Source organism: Zonotrichia albicollis, chromosome 2, assembly GCF_047830755.1.
Source record: "Zonotrichia albicollis isolate bZonAlb1 chromosome 2, bZonAlb1.hap1, whole genome shotgun sequence".
Lineage (NCBI taxonomy): Eukaryota > Metazoa > Chordata > Aves > Passeriformes > Passerellidae > Zonotrichia > Zonotrichia albicollis.
In genome coordinates, this window is record NC_133820.1 from 79,618,852 (window position 1) to 79,638,948 (window position 20,097).

The 20,097-nt window shown below is 39.5% G+C and overlaps 1 long non-coding RNA gene across 1 annotated transcript; it reads left to right on the top strand.

Moving 5' to 3' along the window:
* Positions 1-775: 775 nt before the first annotated feature.
* LOC141728224 (uncharacterized) lies at positions 776-11,078 on the top strand. Its single transcript, XR_012579061.1, has 3 exons — positions 776-909; positions 9,920-10,339; positions 10,511-11,078. It is a non-coding gene; the product is annotated as an uncharacterized LOC141728224 (long non-coding RNA).
* Positions 11,079-20,097: the final 9,019 nt, after the last annotated feature.

The following is a 20,097-nucleotide window of genomic DNA, read 5'->3' on the forward strand; positions in this document are numbered from 1 at the left end:
TGGTGCCCTACAGCACCGTGTCTGGTTTCTCAGGTAACTGCTCAGTTTTTTCGGCTCTCCCTTTTCTTTTTGTGTGTATGTGCCTCTAGGTGTGGTGCTAATGAAGGGAGGAGGGGAAGAAGAAAAGAGGGTAGGGCTCAGTATGTCTTCCACGACCCTCTTAAAGCTTCTCCAGAGCTAAAATAATGGTAATATTCTTCGTCTTCTTTTTGGGGAAAAGGACTAACATTATTTAATCAAAGCAGATTTTTCCCATTCAGCGAGAGGCATTCAATAGGAGAGTTTTGGCTTCTAGCCACTAGAGCAGAAAAAAAAAAAAAAAAAAAAAGGAAAATCACCACACCACCTCATATGGCTTCAGCATAAAGTAAAGCTAATACTCTTCGATTTCTTTTTTTTCCCCCTTAATTCTCCTGCCACGCCGGGGCGGCCCTTTTGTCGGGCGGGAGAGGGACGCGGTGCAGGAGAGCCGCTCGGCAATCTCCAGCTTTCCACGGGACGCGGCGCTGCGGCTCCTTCCCCTCCCTCCCCTCTCCCGGCCGGCAACTCCTTCCCCGCCCTTCCCTCCGGGCCGGGGGCGAGACCCTGGCCTGGCCTCGCCCCTGCCGGCACAGGCGGGAGCTGCGTGAGGGGCCGGCCGGAGCCGCCTTTGTCCGCCCCGCTAACAGCGAGCCCGGCCCCGCCCCGGTTACCGCGGCAACGGCGGCGCTGCGGCCTTCCCTTCCCTTCCCTTCCCTTCCCTTCCCTTCCCTTCCCTTCCCTTCCCTTCCCTTCCCTTCCCTTCCCTTCCCTTCCCTTCCCTTCCCTTCCCTTCCCTTCCCTTCCCTTCCCTTCCCTTCCCTTCCCTTCCCGAGCGCTCTCAGGCGGCGGGGTGCCCCCGATGGCAGTCCTGTTCCTGTGTCCCGCTAGGTGAGAGCGATGGGCACGCTGCGCTCCGCTGAGTGCTGCCAAGCGCCCCCCCTCGCCAATGCAGCTGGAGGGCGGGCACAAAACTCTCATCTCCGGAGGTTTCCGCAGCGTCTCGCTGCCCTTCCCGGGCTCGCTCGGGTTGGCTGAGGGCTCCGCACGCTGAGGAAGGGACGGGCGGATGAGCTGCTCTTTCGGCTGAAAGCCGTGGGCAGCTGTGCCCGGGCGCTGCTGATCCCAGGCTGAGCCCCTGCCGATGGATGACTCACTGCGTGCGGACATCTGCTCGGGGAGCCGCTGCGCTCCCGCCCGTGTCCTGGAGCTGGATTTCCATACTGACGTTTTTCAGCTCCAGACAGGGTTGTATTTAGAAACAATTTTCTGCTGGGAAGAGTTAAATTGCCGGCTTTATGGAGTTATATAATATTTTCTAGTTTTTGTGTGTTGGGTTTTTTTCCCCTTTAAGATTTGTCATCGCAGACCAAAAATAAAGCAGAAGAGAGCAGAAAAAAAAAAATCTGGGCTGAACTGCACTATGAGATCATTCGTGGGATAGGTTTTGATTTGGTAAGCTATTTAAGATGAAATTGGAGAGAAAAAAAAAAGAGGATAGGAGATTAAACACTACTTTAAAAAAAGCTAAAAGTCAGCAAAAATAAGACTTAAGCTAAATAACATAAATTAATTTCATTAGGAATTTTGCTACTGTAAAAGCAATAAACAGTTCAGTCTAAGAGGGGCTGTGTGCCCTGCAGAAGAATCGTGTTACGTATGCTCAGTTTTAAATTAAAGTGAAGCCCTGGCACATAGAAAAGTGGCACGGCTCTCCTGTGTGCTTTCATTGTATCTCATGATTTAGTGTATCATGTCATTTGCATTATGTAATGCCTAAAGAACACCAAAATACTAATTCTCTTAACACATTGCTGTTTATTTAAATACCTGATCCCGAGCATTTAAGACGGTGATACCAGTTAATCCTCATGATTAATGATCCTAATGTCTGATTTCCTAGGTAGATGATTTTAGGGAACATTTGTATTAAAAAAAATACCACTCTCAGCTGGCTTTTTGGTTGTACTTAGCAATGTATTGCTATTGTACTTAGCAAGGTTGCTATCATACAAAATGAATGAAAAGTGACAAAAAGCAGAGACTGAGGAAGAGCACTGGGAATTTTAAAAGACTTTCAGTTTAGCACTACCATTTTTCTCTTTTGCTGTATTCTCACCAGCAGCTTAAAGAACTACTGCAGGCAAGCCGGGTTGTGCAGGTGGAGGCGGTGTTTAGCAAGGCATGCTGCTTTAGTAAGTCACCTGTAAAACAAGATGATCTGCAATGTTTGGATAAATTCAGTTGTTTTTACCATTTCCTTTGTCACCTGCATTATCTGAAGTGCAGCTTGGAGTATCTACCTATGAGTTAAGCAGTAAGTGTTTTGTCAGTATTCATGAAGCTGGGGTAATCTTCCTGTGTGAATTACTTGTTAAAAGCACCTCTTTTTGTCAAGCAAATCAAGAAAAGTCATGCCTACAATTTCTTTTCTGTGACACTCTGTAAAAAGGGAATGTTAAATCAGGGAGTTACAGATGTATATATGGATATGGTGGGAAGGGAGGAGCAGTCTGGAGAAGTTTCTCTGAAACTCAGAGAAGGTCCAGCCAGGATGCTGTTGAGGTCATAAGAGAAACAGAACTGAGAAAGAATCTAGAAGCCTTACCAGAGACCTACTCCTTACCCCACCATTTCAAAATGGGGTTTTGACTTTGAGAAATAAGTACAAAAATGAATAATCTCTACTCTGTGGTTCCCAAGGTATTTGAGAATGCCTTTAATGTTTCCACTCTAAAAGAGGGTTAGTTCTTTTCTCTGCACACTGCATTTCAAAGGCAGTCCCCTAGAGTGAGGTTCAGCTTTGGCTTCAAGCACAGAAATTTAGTTATGGGAATGTGAGTGAGGTGTCTTAACTTTCCATTGCAGCCAGTGGGGGTGGGTTTCATGTTCCTCTGCAGGAGCCATCTGAGCCTTGTGCTTTCATACATCGAAAGGAGCCTTTGAATGCAGCTCCACGTGACTTCCTGAGAGACAGCCAGGGGCCAGGCAGGGTTAGCAAAGACAACCCCAATGGCACAAGATGCCTATTTAGGCAACTGAAGTTAACCCAATACACTCACAGGCATTTGTACCCCAAAGCAGGCACTTTGGTTTGGTCAGCTGAGTGAATCTGTGTGCTCCTGCTCACACTGGCAAGACCTGCAGTGACCACGATGTGTGGCTTGGACACCCAGCTCACACCAAGGTGTCTCTGCTCAGGACCTTAAATTCAGGCATTGGACTCTATCCTTACAGACCTAATTTACTTGACTAAATGCTTGTGGGTAGTGTTGTGTGAGACAGCTGTACAGCACTGCCAGTTATCACATGGGACTCCTAAGTGAGACCCACATCTTTTGGAGAGGCAGCCAGTCCATGCACCCAGCCTGTCTGGAATTCCTTTCCTCTGAAATCCTTCCTCTGAAAACTCAGTTTGCCAATCATTTTTCTGAGAAAACACCCCTGTTAAGGATTACCTTTTCCCATCCACAAAGATATTTTATACATATATACTCAATCTTTTCTAAAAATTCAGAGCTATCTAAGCCTAAGTATGAAAGAACTAAAACAAGAACTTTCTTTTCCAGATTCTTTATTGCTATAGAAAGCAGACCTTTGTTAAATGGATGAAAAGGGCGGGGAAGGGAACCTCGGTGCAGTTTAAGAAACTGAAAAATGTGATCATATAAAGAATGTGTTGTTCTGTGAAGTTAAATGTTGATCAAAACCTTTACAAGACTGGGCCAAAAGCACTTACCTTGAGTGGTTTCCATCAGGAAAGGACTGCAAATGAAGAAGGGTGAAGGAAAATCAGTAACAATAACAGTAAAATAAAAGCATACAGACACTGGGAAGAAGTCTGGGAAAAAATAACAAGCAAACATGCTTTTATAAAAAGGCAACGCAGAGAAAGAAAATCTGATATGTATGGAACATATCCTCAGAGACTATTCACTATTGAGCTTAACATAAATTTGAACAGAAGGGAGGGAGAAGACCCATCCCTAGCTGCAGAGATTTCCTACAACTTCCTTCCTTTATGACATTTCTTTTTATTCATTCCCTCAGAGAAACCTTCTCACTGTTAGCTCCAGAATTTCTCTCATTCTTCCAGCTTTTTTACCTCTGAAAATGAAAAAAACTTCCTCTACCTTCAGAGGACTTCTTTTATGTGACAGAAAGTCGGGTCATCTTTTTATTCTTTTCAATTTTTTATGAGAAGCTTGGCAGGCTTCACAGATTCTTTAAGTTTCAGGACTGTGAGAGAAGCAACTCAACCTTATGCTCTTGTGCCAAGATTGAATGTGCTTTTCCTGGTGCAATTTTTAAGCCAGCCACTCGAATCCTCCAACCTTTTCACCTTCCCACATCAATATCAGCTTGAACTCTCAGCTGCCATAGATACTATCACAGGGCTCAAGGCAATAGAAGAGTTAAAGCATCTACAGCAAGTCTTCAGTGGAATTGCATTGCCTGAGCCCAAACTGCTGGATTCAAAATCCAGCTGTTAATCTGTTGCCTGGCTTGATTAGGTGCCTCCTTGTAGCACTATGAAGTTCTTAAGACACTTAGAGCCAAATGAAAGAGCTCAATACCTTTCTATTGTCTAAAGTAAGGAGAAGTTTGGGAAAGCAGGCTATGCTCCATCTCCAAATGCTTGAGGGACCCAATATGTCAAATATTTTTGGAGCGTGCCTAATGGATTAGACCTCACAAAAATGCAATGGATGCTCTCCCCTGAAACACAGCTGAAGAGGAGGAAAAAGTGCTTCCATGCCAAATACACATACATGCATGCTTGAACACCAGATACATCACCAAATGTTCAGGACACTCTCACCCTCAGGAATGGGGAATGTAGCACTCTTCTCAGCCTGAAAAACTCAATGGGCGTTAACTGTGTTTCACTCATTTAACTGTGTTCTCCTAGAGGTAGGGACCCAAGCCTACAGATTCCATTTTCCTGCTGATCACCACAGCCTCTGAATTACAATGTCATGATGTATCAATGTTCTTCCCTGCTTTGCTGTACAGAAGGATGGAAAATCCATCCATTCTGGTTAGTTATGTGACTGATTACTAGAACTCTTATTTATCAGGTGGGTGATGTGGGTTGCACTGTTTCCTGGGAGAAGCTGGAACCTGAATCTTCAAATTGAAATGTGGACACCATACCTTATGTTAAAAGTGGATATTGGCACCACTTCTGTTGTGTTTTTAAAACAACAAAAAAAAACCCCAAACCAAAACAAAACCCCCACCAATCCAAACTCATGACTTCTGCTACATTTCCTCAAGAAGGAGTCAGGATACCATGTATCCTTTAAAAGACAGAGGAGCTTTTCTATAGCCTCAACTAATCTAAGATCTGCAAAGGGATGGATGTAAGGTCATCTTGTGTTGTCAGTATTTCTTACTCCTTGGCTCTCAGTAGCTCCTCACTCAGGGTGCTGGCTGTTTGAGAACATTGTTGAGAAGTTCTTAAGGATTCCTGCCTGGAGAACAGCTGCTTAACATCGATTTTGAGGGCAAAAGTATGGACATGCTGCATCTAAGTATGTAGTGACCATATTATTATCTACTCTTTCTTAAACTGTTTTTTGTTAAAAATGTTGCCCTAAATCTTCCTCTTCCTGAACATACTACTTCAAATCAAGGAAAGGAGATGTTTTTTTTGATCAGTCTCAATCCTTTCATAGATGTGCAGTCACCCTTCATTGCCATGTGACTGTGATAAGCTTTAATCATCTAACCAGGTGGTCGACTGTTTGGTTACCGGCCCTTCTTGGGTGGCCTGGGCATGTCATGTGTATCCCTCTGAACAACACATTACCAAGGGAAAACAAGCCTCCTCTGTTTGTCCTATATCAGTTCAAACAGGAGGTAAAACATCAGGAGGGGCACAGACCAACCTTATAATCAAAATGCTTGCACAGAGACAGAAAACAGGAGAAAAATATTTATCAATGGTCCACTGTTTAGCTAATACTGCTTTTGAAATTAGTAACTGCCTACAAAATTTTGATTTATTTTCATCTGATTTAATCTTGTTTTCTCTCTCTGAAAAATTTATGGTAATTTTCTACTGTACATTCTGAAAGGGCAGTTTCACCTTTATTGCCTTAGAAATTTGAATCTGAACTTAACCAGGGAGATCATTCCTCTATGTTTAAAATCTGACATCCCATGGGCTTTTTTCATTGTGTCCATCTGCTGACAGGAGGAGTTTTTAGCTAGAGTTTGAGTTTGCATACTAGGGCATGTGGAGAAACAAATTACCAGGTAAGAAATTACCATTCTTCAGAGTTCTCTGGTTTTTTATTTCCACTTTCTTTCCCAGTAAGAGGCACAAAGATAAGTGGCAGCACATGGCTTGTAGCTGCCCTATTATAGCAGCCCTCCCAGAGGCCAGTTCAAAAGTCATAGTTCTGATACGAGCTAATCTGGCAAGAGGATTTCAATGGGTGGATGAGAGAATAACATCTGCCTTTCAAATCTTACACTTGCCAACATAGGCATGTGAGGTTTTTTGTTGTTCCAAGAACCTCTCAAGCATAGAGAAGGTAAAAGTCCTGTGAATTGGAACCACCTGCTTGAACTAATGCTTTGGCAAGCTCCTGTGTTCCTGGAGCTGGTTCAGACTATTCTGAGCTGTGTGGAATGGGAAAAATCCAGAAAAATTACTTACCGCCCCATAAATATTTTTGATACTCTTCTGTTCAGATGGGAAGAGTGTAGAGAACAAGCCTAGTAAGTGTGAAACACATACTGTGTCTGTGTGACCACTCCCTTTACTTCACAGTCTGTTGTATTCCTGTCTCAGACAAGAGAAACAGAGCTTAGAGATCAAGAGGCAAGCCACCTTCAGACTTGATGCTGCAAAGAGCACAAAGGATTCATTTGCTGTTTTCCTGAATCGCCTACTGCATGGTCTCAATATTTGTTTTGGAGAGCTGAACTGAGTCCTGTTGTAGTTAGATTTGTGTGTACAGCCTGTATGCACCATAGCACTTCAGTGTGAAGGGCTCCTTTTTAAACCAGAGGCTTGTTATGAACCTCTTAAAATAGGCCTGCTGAAGGATTGCTCATTTATCCTTCAAAAGAAAGACAATGGAATGTCCTCAAATACTTGCAAATTTGTGTTAAAATGGCAAAACTATGAAAAGAACACATTTTCTGTACATTTTGTTTTCTCGAGCTGAATGAAAACCATATATACCAGTCACAAAATCAAGGCATTTTACCTCATCATTTACATAATTAAAAATTGAACCATATAAGTTCCTATAACCATGGTGCTAAAATGTGCTGTAAGGTATTTAAAACAAACCAAAGGTCTCCTTGATCTGAGGACACTCATAGCCCTTTTGAGTGCTGACATGCCCATAAATGCTCAATTTATGCAAAGGGAAATGTTCTTCAGAGAGAACTGGAAAGTCTAAGCCAGAATGCCATTGACTAGACTGGGTGGGATGTTCCCCAGGAGGTTCAGATGGCTGCTCTGAATCAGGCATGAGAGATGTTAATGCCCATATCTCTGTAGCTTTCAGTCAGGGCAAGCTGTGTCATTACTTTTATGAATTTTTAAGTGATGTGGACAGTCTTAGATTTTTCTACTCATCTTTCCTTGGTTGGTCAAATTTTCTTCTGAGCTGCTCCACCAGCTGTACAGGAAGTGCAGCTGAAATAGGTTTCTAACATTTGTGTCCAGATGCCTAAAGCTGTGTGATATTACTGAAAGCTCTTGAGGATATCACACTCTCTTTTGCTAGAAATGCTTGTAATTAGAGTGATAACTCGGGGTCAATCAAAAAGTTTAATGTGACCTCCAAGTCTTTGTATTTTAATTATGGAATTACTGTGGATTTTTTTAGAAGGGTTACTTTAATCTCAGCTCGTGTGTGCTTTTCAGCTTTCTGAGTATGAATAGACTCCAGCACTGACTTTTTCCTTTGTCCTTTCTGGTGTATTTGCTGGATTTAAACTGTGTGTTATTCCTTCTTTTAAGTGGATAGCTATGATCTATCTTTCCTTGGCATTAGCACCAGCATTGGCACTTTATAGTGCCTCAAGCATTTAATCACATCCTTCCTCCGAACTTTAATCTGGTGGGCATAATTTACCTCTCCAGGGAAAAGTTAAGTACATAAAACAATTTTAAAAAACATTGAGAGCCTGTTTGCCCTTAATTAGAAAGCACAAGGGATGTATGAACTCAGACAAAACAGTAAGATTCATGTATGCTATTTTGACTTAATTTTGTTACTACTCTTGGGCATTCTTTGGAGGATGTGATCAACATTCTTCAGTGTATGCTAAATTTCCTTCCATGAGATACTTGCCAACCTACATCATGGAATAAGTCTATACCTCTGGGGATATAGGTAATTTTCCATTCATGCAGAATGTTCATTCTTTCACTCATTAAAATTGCCAGTTGTCCTTTTTCTTATAGGTACTAATTCTCTCTGTCAAATGACCAGCCATAATATTTTCTTTATAGGTGGGTGAAGGCTCTCTCCAGTTTGTGAGTTGTTGGTCTCATCAAGTTCAGACTGGAAAAGCTGGTGTTTGCCTGAACAATAGTGATTTTTTTTTTCTGTGCTGGTAGTATATTATATTGGCAGAGTTTCCTAAATGGAGGAAGGAATGATGAATCTGACTCCATCTTCTTGAAGGCTAATTTATTATTTTATGATACTATACTATATTAAAGAATACTATACTAAACTATATTAAAGAATACAGAAAGGATACTTACAGCAGGTTAAAAAGATAATAATGAAAACTCGTGACTCTTTCCAGAGCCTTGATACAGCTTGGCCATAATTGGCCAATAAGACAAAACAATTCACATGAAACCAATGAAACAACCACCAATAAATGTTGGTAAACAATGTCCAAACACATTCCAAAACAGCAAATCAGGAGAAGCAAAACAGATAATTATTGTTTTCCTTTTTCTCTGAGGCTTCTCAACTTCCCAGGAGAAGAATCCTGGGCAAAGGGATTTTTTCCAGAAAATATGACTGACTGCCACATAGTTTAACATCTGTTAAACTGCCATAGTTTAGCATCTGTTGATTGTCAGCCTGAGCTAGAAGGTCTCTTGTCTGGATCTCTGGGTTTTAAATCAGTAGCAGGGCAAAAGATAGAAGGGGTTCTAAACACAGTCCACATTCAAATGATTTGCTCTCTGACACAGCACTCCTAATTCCCTTGGTACAGAGAGATTCCCAAGTTATCTCACCTAGATGTGTTTTGCAGAGCTGCTGAGAATTGACAGTTCTCATGGTTTTCAGTTCATAGTATTGTATCTCAGCATGCCTGAAAATTGGGGAAATGTTTCTCTAGATGCCCATGTGAGAACGGTCCACAACAAGGTCACTTCAACCATTTAACCCACCCATCATTGTGGTATTTTGAGTGCTGAAGTAATGATATGGTTACTTAGATACCTTGGATTGCTTTAGAGGTTTGCTGAAATTAACTGCTTCCATCAGTGCAGAGACCAGTTTGCTGAAATTCTTAATTCAAGTGCAGATGCTTCTTGTATTGTGTGATAGTTGGAAGAATTTCTTAAAAATTATGTGTATACATTTAGGTTATTTTCACAGTGTAATATCTATCTTTAATATCTAAGGTTCCTCATAGATTATAGTCTTGGAACCTGTATTCATGAACATCTAGAAATGGTTAAAAAGACCCTGAAACTTCAATACAAAACTAGAAGTTAGTTTTATAGAAAGAAAAGACCTTCACAAGATCATACTATGATAAATATGCTTAGAAATTTTCACAAAAACAAACATAACTAACTGTTTCCTCTGCTGTTAAAAACAAAAAAAAATCTGATTCAGAAGGAAAAATAAATGTATTACTACATTTTAACTTAGTATTTATCTATATTTATCTTCAGTACCCACACAAATGATGCTGAAGAAACCAAACACACACATCCAGAGGACTATGATTTAATGCCTGGAATAATCAGAAAAAATATCCTGCCATCTCCAGTCAAGTTTAGCCTGTATATTATGGTGAAATTCTGCAAGAAAAAACAAAGAAGCTGTCATCACATCTAATGGCTTTCTTACATTCAGAATCCCCTCTGGAATAATAATTACATCAATGCACCCGTCCTGATGTGTCTCTGCTCTGCCTGCTCCCACTGTGCTGCCTGCACTGTTAGATGTTACCTGTGATTTATGTCAGGCCTCTGTAGCGTGCTGTGCTGCATTGGTGGCTGCACATTTCCATATGGATGGGCATCCCGCCGTTCCTGGCACCGCTCCCAGGCCCTGCTGAATTCCAGGCCAGCTTTGTACTAGGCTGCAAGGTATGTTTAGAGGCATGGGGGATTGTGGGGATGGAAATCAATTGCTTGTAATCGAGTTCTGCTGTACCTCACAATTTAAGTAGCTGATCAAACAGTATGCCCAATCACACATATACATACATATACACATACTTTAAACATTTTCTTAATTTATTTATTTTTTTTACCCAGGCATGTATCCATGGGTAAATCTTCACCACAACCAGCTTTGTGTGCAGATCTGGATGTTGTAACCATGTACTTGAAGACATTTTAGATATTAATTAGTTTCAAGTTCTTGAAAAGTTCATTGAGTTTTAAGAAGTTGTAAGTCAAGGTCCCTCATTAAGAGTGGAAAATCCACTGGAATCAGTAATTTATGTCATACTAAAATTATTATTATTGTCATCTGCTTGACAATCCTGGAATTTTTTTAATGCCTTAAATAACTTAATGGAAAGTGGACACTAGCTTTGGGCTAGTAGTGGCATTAATCCTTAATGATAAAGAGCAAATACTTTCATTACTACTGCTATTTTTGTTGCTGTTGTCGTTATTGTTGTATTACCTAGAAATCTTTCTTTCTAACACGTTTACATGTTTGAATGACGATCTCCTTCCTTATGTCACCTGACTATTACAATACAGACATTGCACAGTACTCACCTTGTTACCAGTATGCTATTCTTCTGTCTTGAGAATGCAAATTCCAGGAACCAGGGAGAAAGCAACACTGCAAAGGATTGCAGTCATCACAGGAATGGTGTGGTTTGTGTCCTTCAACTAAATAAATTGGTCTTGAGAAACCCAAGCCTATATGTTCCTGATTTTATTTCTGGTGGGAGGATGGAGGTTGACATTTCTAGTGCATCAGGGACTCATAAAAAATATTAAGACAGTGAGCAAGTTGGGAATCAGCTGGAAATTGTACCTGGCACATCTTACATTTTTTTCCATGATAGCAATGTATCAAAACAAGTCAGCTGTGCTATACCAGGAATCACACATAACTTGATAACAGGCCTCTAGTCAGACAACATCATCTGGTAAAATTTGTCTTCGACCACAGATGCCTCAGAGGGAATGTTTTATATTGACAACTTCAGCATGAACAAGGAAGCAGCAACACTGTATAGTTTGAGCATTGTATGTTATATTTTCTTTGATTTAGCCTTCACATCCCTCACCCTGTAATTGCTTTCTGCTTTTGGTTTGGTGATGATCCAGGTTACATAAAGACTGTTTGACTGGAAAGATTTGGATGAACTCCCAGTGTCTGAAAGGTAATCTATGTGAAATGGCAGGAAACAATTTTTTCTCCCCCCCGACATCTTCAGTAAACCTTTTGCTTCATTGGTTTCCACCCTCCTTGTGTCTGCCAGAGTGACTAATCATAGCAACAAAGTGACTTCCCAGCACCTTCGGTCTCCTCATTAAACATCCACCACTGTCCTCTGAAAACTTTTACCAGATTCACTGTGGAGCTTTCTTTTGTAGCTGGAAAAGACATTTTATTCATCTACAGTTCTGTCTTGCTTAATTTACTGCAGTGTTCACTGTAACAAGTCACTGCTGCAAAGCATGTTTTCCAAGTAAGGAACCTGTCATCTTATCTCTGCTACAACACCTAAAAAGGCTTCTTCTTCTCCACTGGGTGTGAGTAGGACATTATTTTGCCCTCAGCTTCTCTGCCTGATCCTGCAGGCTCATGCATACATTTTGAATTCATAGTACTATAAGTAGACGTGCCTCCTGTTGATAGATTAACAGTTTCAAATCCAGAAATCCCTAATTGCTTTTGCAGACAGCACAGCTTATCCAAAGTTGAGCACAGCTCCAAGGAGTAATCTATGAAGCAATCAGTGGTGCTGTTTCATAATAAATCCATTTGCAAGCAGTTTGCTCCTGGTTCACCAGTGCCATGACTTCCATGGAAACATGTTTGCCCTTGTGCTGTTGGCATGATGCTGTGTCTGATCGATGGGGCTGAATGCCCATTTTGCACACCAGTTTAACTTCAAATGAAACTCAGTGTGATGGGAATATTTTCATATTTCTATTGCAGAAGTGCTTTTTAAAGCTGCTTAAACAAACTAGCTGTGCAGCTTAAATGTGTGCAGTGCTGCAGACAGAGTGTAGAAGGGGAAAGCTTCAGATTTGATGAAGGTTTTTAGGAGATGTAACAGTAATGTCACTTACATTCAAATGCAGTCCACAATTCACTGCCAAACATTGCAGCAAGCTGCATGAAGAGTCAAGAGTTTATTTCACAACAGGAAAGGCCATTCACAGTTTATATTTCCACTTTTTTATTCAAACAGGATGACTACTAAATACAAATACCAAAGAGTTATCATTTTGGTTTTGCAAAACAACTGTCACTGTTCTGTGGCGACCTAATGCAGAAATGCTGCTTCACATTTCTCTGCACTACCTCTTTCCTTAGTGATGGTGTAGTCCATAAAGGGAGTGAGAGGGATAATAAGTTCTCTTTCTTTTCTGGCACTGGCTTCATTGGCTTTCTTTTAATCCAGGATGTGAATAGTAGATATGGTTAGGAAATGTTCATGTTGATTATTATGAGGTAATTTTAAATAGTCTTCTCATTTCTAGACTTCTTTTTCATCCTACACACCTACAGGTTGTATTTGAATCCCATCTCACCTTCACTTATTTTGTCCTTTTTAAAATAGGTTTCAAAAAATCCCTGTCTCCTACAGAAGCACAGTGTAATTTAATTGATTGTGTAAAAAAGTCAAGATCTACAGCAATGAGCATAAGCCCCAAAAATAAAGTTCTATGGGAATGACTAGTTCATGGAGGAAAAAAAAGGAAGTTAGCTTCACCCCACTGCAATTTAGGAAAAAACTTTTTGTTGAACAAATTTTTGCAAAAAATTAAGCATAAAGTACTTTATCTGTCACAAAAGTCAAACCCATGTAGAAGGATTTAATTCTTAAGTATCTACATATATGCATGATTACATTTTGTCTAAAATGATAAAAGAAAATATGTTCCATTCATGAAAATAATTAAAAAATCACAGCATAATCAAAAGCCTTCCTTCCTTCCTTCCTTCCTTCCTTCCTTCCTTCCTTCCTTCCTTCCTTCCTTCCTTCCTTCCTTCCTTCCTTCCTTCCTTCCTTCCTTCCTTCTCCTTTTTTTCTTTCTCTTTTTTCAGAGTGAAGTTTCTTTATATTAAAACTCTGCCATAGAAAGTTTCAGTTTTGAATAAAGAGTGCTTTTTTATTGGAAGATTTTGAACTTCTTCAACCCAGAATGAAGTTAATAAATTTTCAAAGCAGAGCTTGTGTAGCGCTCCATAAATAAAGCTCAGGGCAAGGGAATGTACTGCAAATATTGAACAAATAGCTGCTTATTCATTTTAAAGTAACCATCTGCTTTAATGGGGAAAGGTCTTGTAGAAAAACCCCATGAACCTATCTTTAATGGCTGAGAGGGACTGAACACAAAAACATTGTGCAGAATTAATGGTGACATTTTCTGACTTTCAAGAGCTTTTTTTCATAACCTTTATTTTAATATAGTTCTGTATAAAGTGTGCATATATGTACTTATATATAGTTATATATTGGTACATATTTATGTACATATTTATGTACATATTTAAAATGTGAATCAACTGCCATGCCATGTATACAAAAGTGGGCTCTTCCCAGTGCCTTGTTCAGTGCAGCTGAACCCAAATGCCACGAGGGCTGCAGGGAGAAAGGTGAAGACTTAGGTGTCACTGAAAGTGGTGATCCAGTCTGAGGCAACAGGGAGGATGTAGGGTACTGACAGTAAAAGGCCCTTGGGTGTGGTTTTTTTCACTGAGGCAGAGATATGGAAGAACTGGAGTCTCCAACACAGTAACTGAGTAATTCTGGAAGCCACAGTACAGTTGCTGCTGTTTCCTAGGGGCAGAGAGGCAGTGCATTTCTCTTGTGTAGCTGGCACTGGATAGTGATGGTGTACACTATTTTTATCTGCCTCCTTTTTTGTACACCATTCAACAGTGTGCAAGGGACAAGTCTCTGTTTCCTACTCTTCAACAAAACAGTAGGAAATAACACTGATGACACTAACAAAAGATATTAGGTACATATCATCCTGGATACTGCTTCTTACAGAAGTTTAGGAAAGTAATTTTTAAGAAGGAATGAGAATGAACAGTCTTGAGCATGCTGTCTCACCAGTGGCTTAGGAATACCCTGACGTGTACCCCTGCTACATGTCATACCTATTGCATCTAATACTCACTGGTGGAAATAAGAATATGTCTGATGCTCTTTGGAATCTGTCATAACATCCATCATTGTTTAGCACCCAGCCTTCTTGAGGGAGCAAATTCCTCAATGCCTCATGTATTGCATAAGAAAGATCACCCTTTTATTGGTTTGAACTTCTTGACTTATTACATAGAACATAAAGCTGGCAGAAACCTGGAGTATCCTGCTGTGGTGTTTGTGAGGGTCCCCCGGATGAGGTGAGAGATGAGAATTTGACTCCATGTTTTCAGAAGGCTGATTTATATTATATTATATTATATTATATTATATTATATTATATTATATTATATTATATTATATTATATTATATTATATTATATTATATTATATTATATTATATCATATCATATCATATCATATCATATCATATCATATCATATCATATCATGCTGTACTAAAACTATACTGAAGAAAGAGAAGGATACAGACAGGAGGCTTAACAAGAATGAATAATAAATACTTGTCACTGACTCAGAGTCTGACACAGCTGGCCATGATTGGCCATTAAGAAAAAACAATTCACATGGAGCCAATCAACCAACCACCTGTTGGTAAACAATGTCCAAGCCACATTCCAAAGCAAAAAACACAGGAGCAGCAATCAGATAATTATTGTTTTCATTCTTCTCTGAGGCTTCTCAGCTTCCCAGGAGAAAATCCCAGGCAAAGAGGATTTTTCAGAAAATATCATATTGACATCCTGCTACCAGTGGCGACTGTGAGGGTATTTAGGCACACAGGGAAATGTGGAATTTCAGTGTGACGTGTCACCACATACCACAGCCAGTAAAACACATTCCAGCACTGTAAGTAACGCCCTTTACTGTGTATCACCTTCAGATGGCTCTTTTTGAAATGGACAAGTTGTAATCTTTGTCACTCCTACTCCATATGCAAGCTTCTGTGTCTAATTTATAGCATACTTTCCTAAAGTGGGTTTATGTGCTCTAATTGCCAGTTCATCCATTATTTTCTTCTTCATAATATTTAAATTGATCAAGCACTACCAAATCTGACACAGGGATAATGATCTCATAAAAATTATATGTTTCATAACTACCTGTGGTTGACTTTTGGTAGACTCATAAACTGAGTCTCCACTTTGACAAGCATTTTCGTTTTAAACTGACAATGTCACTGAGAGCACTCCTTCCCTCCCAGACCTTGAACTACCATTGAACCAGACTGGTACACCAAGCCAACTAAACCAAAATAGTAGTAGACAAAAATTGGAGAAAAAGATGCATTAGTGCTTACATGGGTACACACTAAAAGGGCTTCTCTTGCTTCTTCCTCTTGGGCCACCTGATGCTGTTCAGAAAGATTGCTGAAGGAGAGCCCCAGGAAAGGCCCTCAGCCAAAATTCAGCACTAAACTGCTCCATTTCACCTGACAAGTGGCCAGTCACTGGGAAAATTATCCCGTGGCTTCAGCAACACAGCTCTGCTGCCTCATGTCAGAGACAGCAGCCAGGATATGGGGTGAGGGGATTGGGAAATAGGCAGAGGAGAATATGGAGGCACTGAAGACAAATCCATAGGAAATGAGGCTTTGCTAGCTCTGCTGTTGCTGGAACAGCATGTTGCCCATCTACTTAGGCTGTTGTGCCAACAGAGGTGTATGGGGAAAGAAAACAGGTATGATAATTATTGTTCACTATGCCATACTTATCTGTTTTCCTACTATTCTGTTGTTTATTGTAGTTTTTTACCAGTTTGTCTGATACTGTATTAAATATATTCCTCTGTACCTCCCAAGATCATCCTTGGACTTCTTTGAAATAAACATGATCCCATGTTAGCAAAGACATTTCCTGTCTCAGCTGGAACCAGATGTCTCAGTTGTTTTTATACTTATGGAAGATTTAAGTGAATGTGTTGAGAAGTACTATTATTTTAAATACAATGCTCTTTAATGACTAGAATTTTGCAATAAATGCAGCAGAAACAGATCCATAAAAAAACCAAAAATATGTTTCTGTGACAAGGCAGGAAAAACAGTAAAATTTTGTATATTTCCTATGCATATGTGTAATTGCAAAACACATCACGATGCAGAGGACCTAGCTGTGTGTTTCTTATGAGAGGCATTGTAGAGGAGAAAGTTAGCAGCAGTAATGTTCTTAAAAATGCGTTTTGAAGAGTCCTAAATGAATATTTAGACATCATTCAACAAATGGTGCCTGTATTTTTTATAAAATAATTTCATAAAAGTCATCTCTACGTGTTTTGCACTAGTTGAATTTTGGATGTTGTTGTTCATTATGATTTAGCTACTTTAACAGTCTGTTATTCTGGTAACTAGAATATATTTAGGAGTGATAAAATTTTTCTTGACATTAAAATTAATCTTTTTTCACCCAAAGTACCTCTTAGAAATTGTTTTCTACTAGCCTTGGATTGATATGTAAGATGAGAGGATGCTTACACAATTCTTATTGAATTGCTCGTTCTTTACTACTTTGTCACTGCACGTAAAGCTTTGATTATATCTACATGGATAACTGCATGCAACATTTTGGAAAAGCTGGATGGTCTGTGTGGCTTGTCCTTGGATGAATCAAATTGCTGTCACTGAAAACAGAGACAGCTCACGCCTGTTTCCCTGTGCTAAGCAAATTCCCTGTCTGCCACATTTTTGTCATGATCAAAGTCATATTGATGTTAGTTGTTTACACAATAGCTGATCTCAGGATGTCATATAGAAGCTGGGAAATTTCCATGCACAAAAATGGTGACAGCCATATATTGATTTAATTGGAGTATATTTGGTGTTTGTAATTATCATACAATGTGTGAACCTAGTTCTATTCCAGATACTCTTGATAAAGAAGACTTTGTTAAAGGTTGTATGCCATGTGGTCACATGATTTTTTAATGGGCTGAATGTCATTAGTCTAAATGCAAGAAAGTTGAATTATCAAAAAATCCATACGTATGGCAAGAAGAATGAAGAACTAATTCAGGCAGCTCATCATAGCCAACTCTCTGAAGGACTGCATATTTATTCTAACTTACAACATTCAGTAAATAACACAGAATCTGCATGGATTGAAGCTCCAAGGTGGAAGCAGGAAATGTCACATTTGAACTGTTTTGCTGATCCCTGTACCCTCTCAAGTCTGACCATGACACACTTTAGGAGATGAGAGGTTCTCTCAGGACAGGAGCAGAGTCATAATGAGAGATGTTGATTACCTCTGTGTGACCTGGATAAATCTTTCTTCAGAGTGTGATGCAGAGACTTAATTTTTAGCCATCATGAGAATGACTGCAGCAAATGGCAGCCAGTGAGGAAATGCACAAGTGGTCATGCTGATGTGCTTGCAGGTCTTGGTGTGAAGCACTGCTGTCCAAGGACTCTTTGTACCAGAGATTATAAGGCACATGACTTCAGGAATGACACAAGTGGACAAAACAAAGAAAAACCCCTCAAACACCACCACAGTGTTTTAATTTCCCAAACTAGGAAATAAATAAAAAAAAATCTTGCTTAAAAGGAATTAAAAGAGGCTGAAAAAAGGTATAAATGTACAGATATGTCCAGCTTTGTTGAAAACTACCATGTTGAAATTTCAGAGGAAATGCACATCAAACCTTAACAAATATTATGCCAAAACAATGAAGAAAAAATAAGATCCAATAAAATTTAGACCATTGTGAGTAGCAAGTGACTTAAAAAGTAAAAAGACTATTCAGATAACTATACATCATTCCAGGAACTATATGCGAGGAATGAGTCATTCATCATTCAAAGACTGAATGATATGCTTCCTACCTGAATAAGGAACTATGGAAAATATAAAATATGGCAGATTAAAAATCAAAATGCAGTCAGATAAAAAATATTTTGGGTAAAGACTTGCTTGAGAACTAATAAATAAATGCAATTTAATAAATAAATCCTTTGGACACAAATCATGTACATGAAGTTTCCAAGAAGCTGTTGGCTGCAAGGCTAATAGATGGCCAAAGTGTAAATGGTGTGCTTATAGACCACTTTCCTGGAGAAGACCAAACAAATGAATGAATAAAATAATTAAAAAAATGTATATGTATATATAGATAGATATAGATATATAGATACATATATAGACATATAAAATTGTGTGGAAAGTAACTAAGTAACTGATTGAGAAAGATATCCGAGTGCTTTTATTCTAATGTGTGTTGACTTTGTGGAGTCTATTTTGCTATTTTGACCTTTGCAGAACAGATCAGAAGAGGGAACAGCAAGGAATTCCAGCTGGAAGGGCTGGCAGCAAAGGGAGAGGAGATTGAAGGGAGAATGTTTGATTGGTATATAAGGAAGGTAGAAAACATTTGACAGTTACACAGCATGTTAGGGATTGAAATAGACAAACGATAATGGGTTTAGGGGAAGGAAAACAGAAGGATGCAGTTAGTTAGGACAGGTTCAAAATAAGGTATCTATGCCTTATAGACAGCTTGCTCTGGATTTTTAGATCTATGAAATCCTGTCTCTGAAAGTCTAATACATGATGGTTCTTATCAGTGGATCCACTAACTCTCCTCTCTGACTGTTTAATTCATATATTCAAGACTTCTTTGAGAATATAAACATGATAAGAATTACTCTATATATTAAGATCTTCATATTTGATGTAAAATTAAGGTGAATATAGCAATATGGATTTTATAGATGGGGATTAAACTGGGATGAAGGGTTGGGCAGTTTAACTAGAAAAGTTTAAAATACTCATAACCTCAGTTCCAGACTGTGGAGTTACTCTTTTCAGCAGCAGGATAAAGAAATGTGTTTCTAAGAGCTTTTCAGAACATGCCAGCTCTGAGCTAATTTACAGATTAGGCAACCTCACAACCTAACTAAAGAAATAGAGGAAGATTCTGGTAATTGTTTCACCTATTAATGATTACTTTCCACTACTGCAAGATTACATTTTAATTTTTAACTGCATAGAGTGAGGTTAGTTCTTCTCCTTAGCTTATAGAGTGTCTTTATATGAGCTTGTCATTGGTGACTCCCCCACATCCTGAGTCATTGCAGAGATCCAAGCCCTCTAGGGCATGCTACTTATTTCAGCCTAAACCAGATATTTTCTGTAGAGAAATCATGCTGTAGTGTTTATTTCTGTGTTGGCTCTACAGGATTCTAAAATAACAAACTCCTATCCAGCTTTCTATGGTGCAGCTATCCAAAGTAACGTGAAATTAACCTTATTCTGAATATGAGTATCTCATACACACAAAATTTTCCGTGTGTCCCAGTCTTGGAAATTGCATATGAAGGTTACCTTGAAATACAAAACAGGTTTTCATCCAGAATGTGTGGAAGAGTCTTTTGAACTGGGCAAAAAAATGCTGAAAAGGGCTACCTTGACTGGATACCAGGTGCCCACCAAAGTCACTGAATAACTTCCCTCAGCTGAACAGGGGAGAGAAAATGTAACAGAAAATTTTTGGGGGAAGTTTAAGATGGGGAGATCACTCAGCAGTTAATGTCACA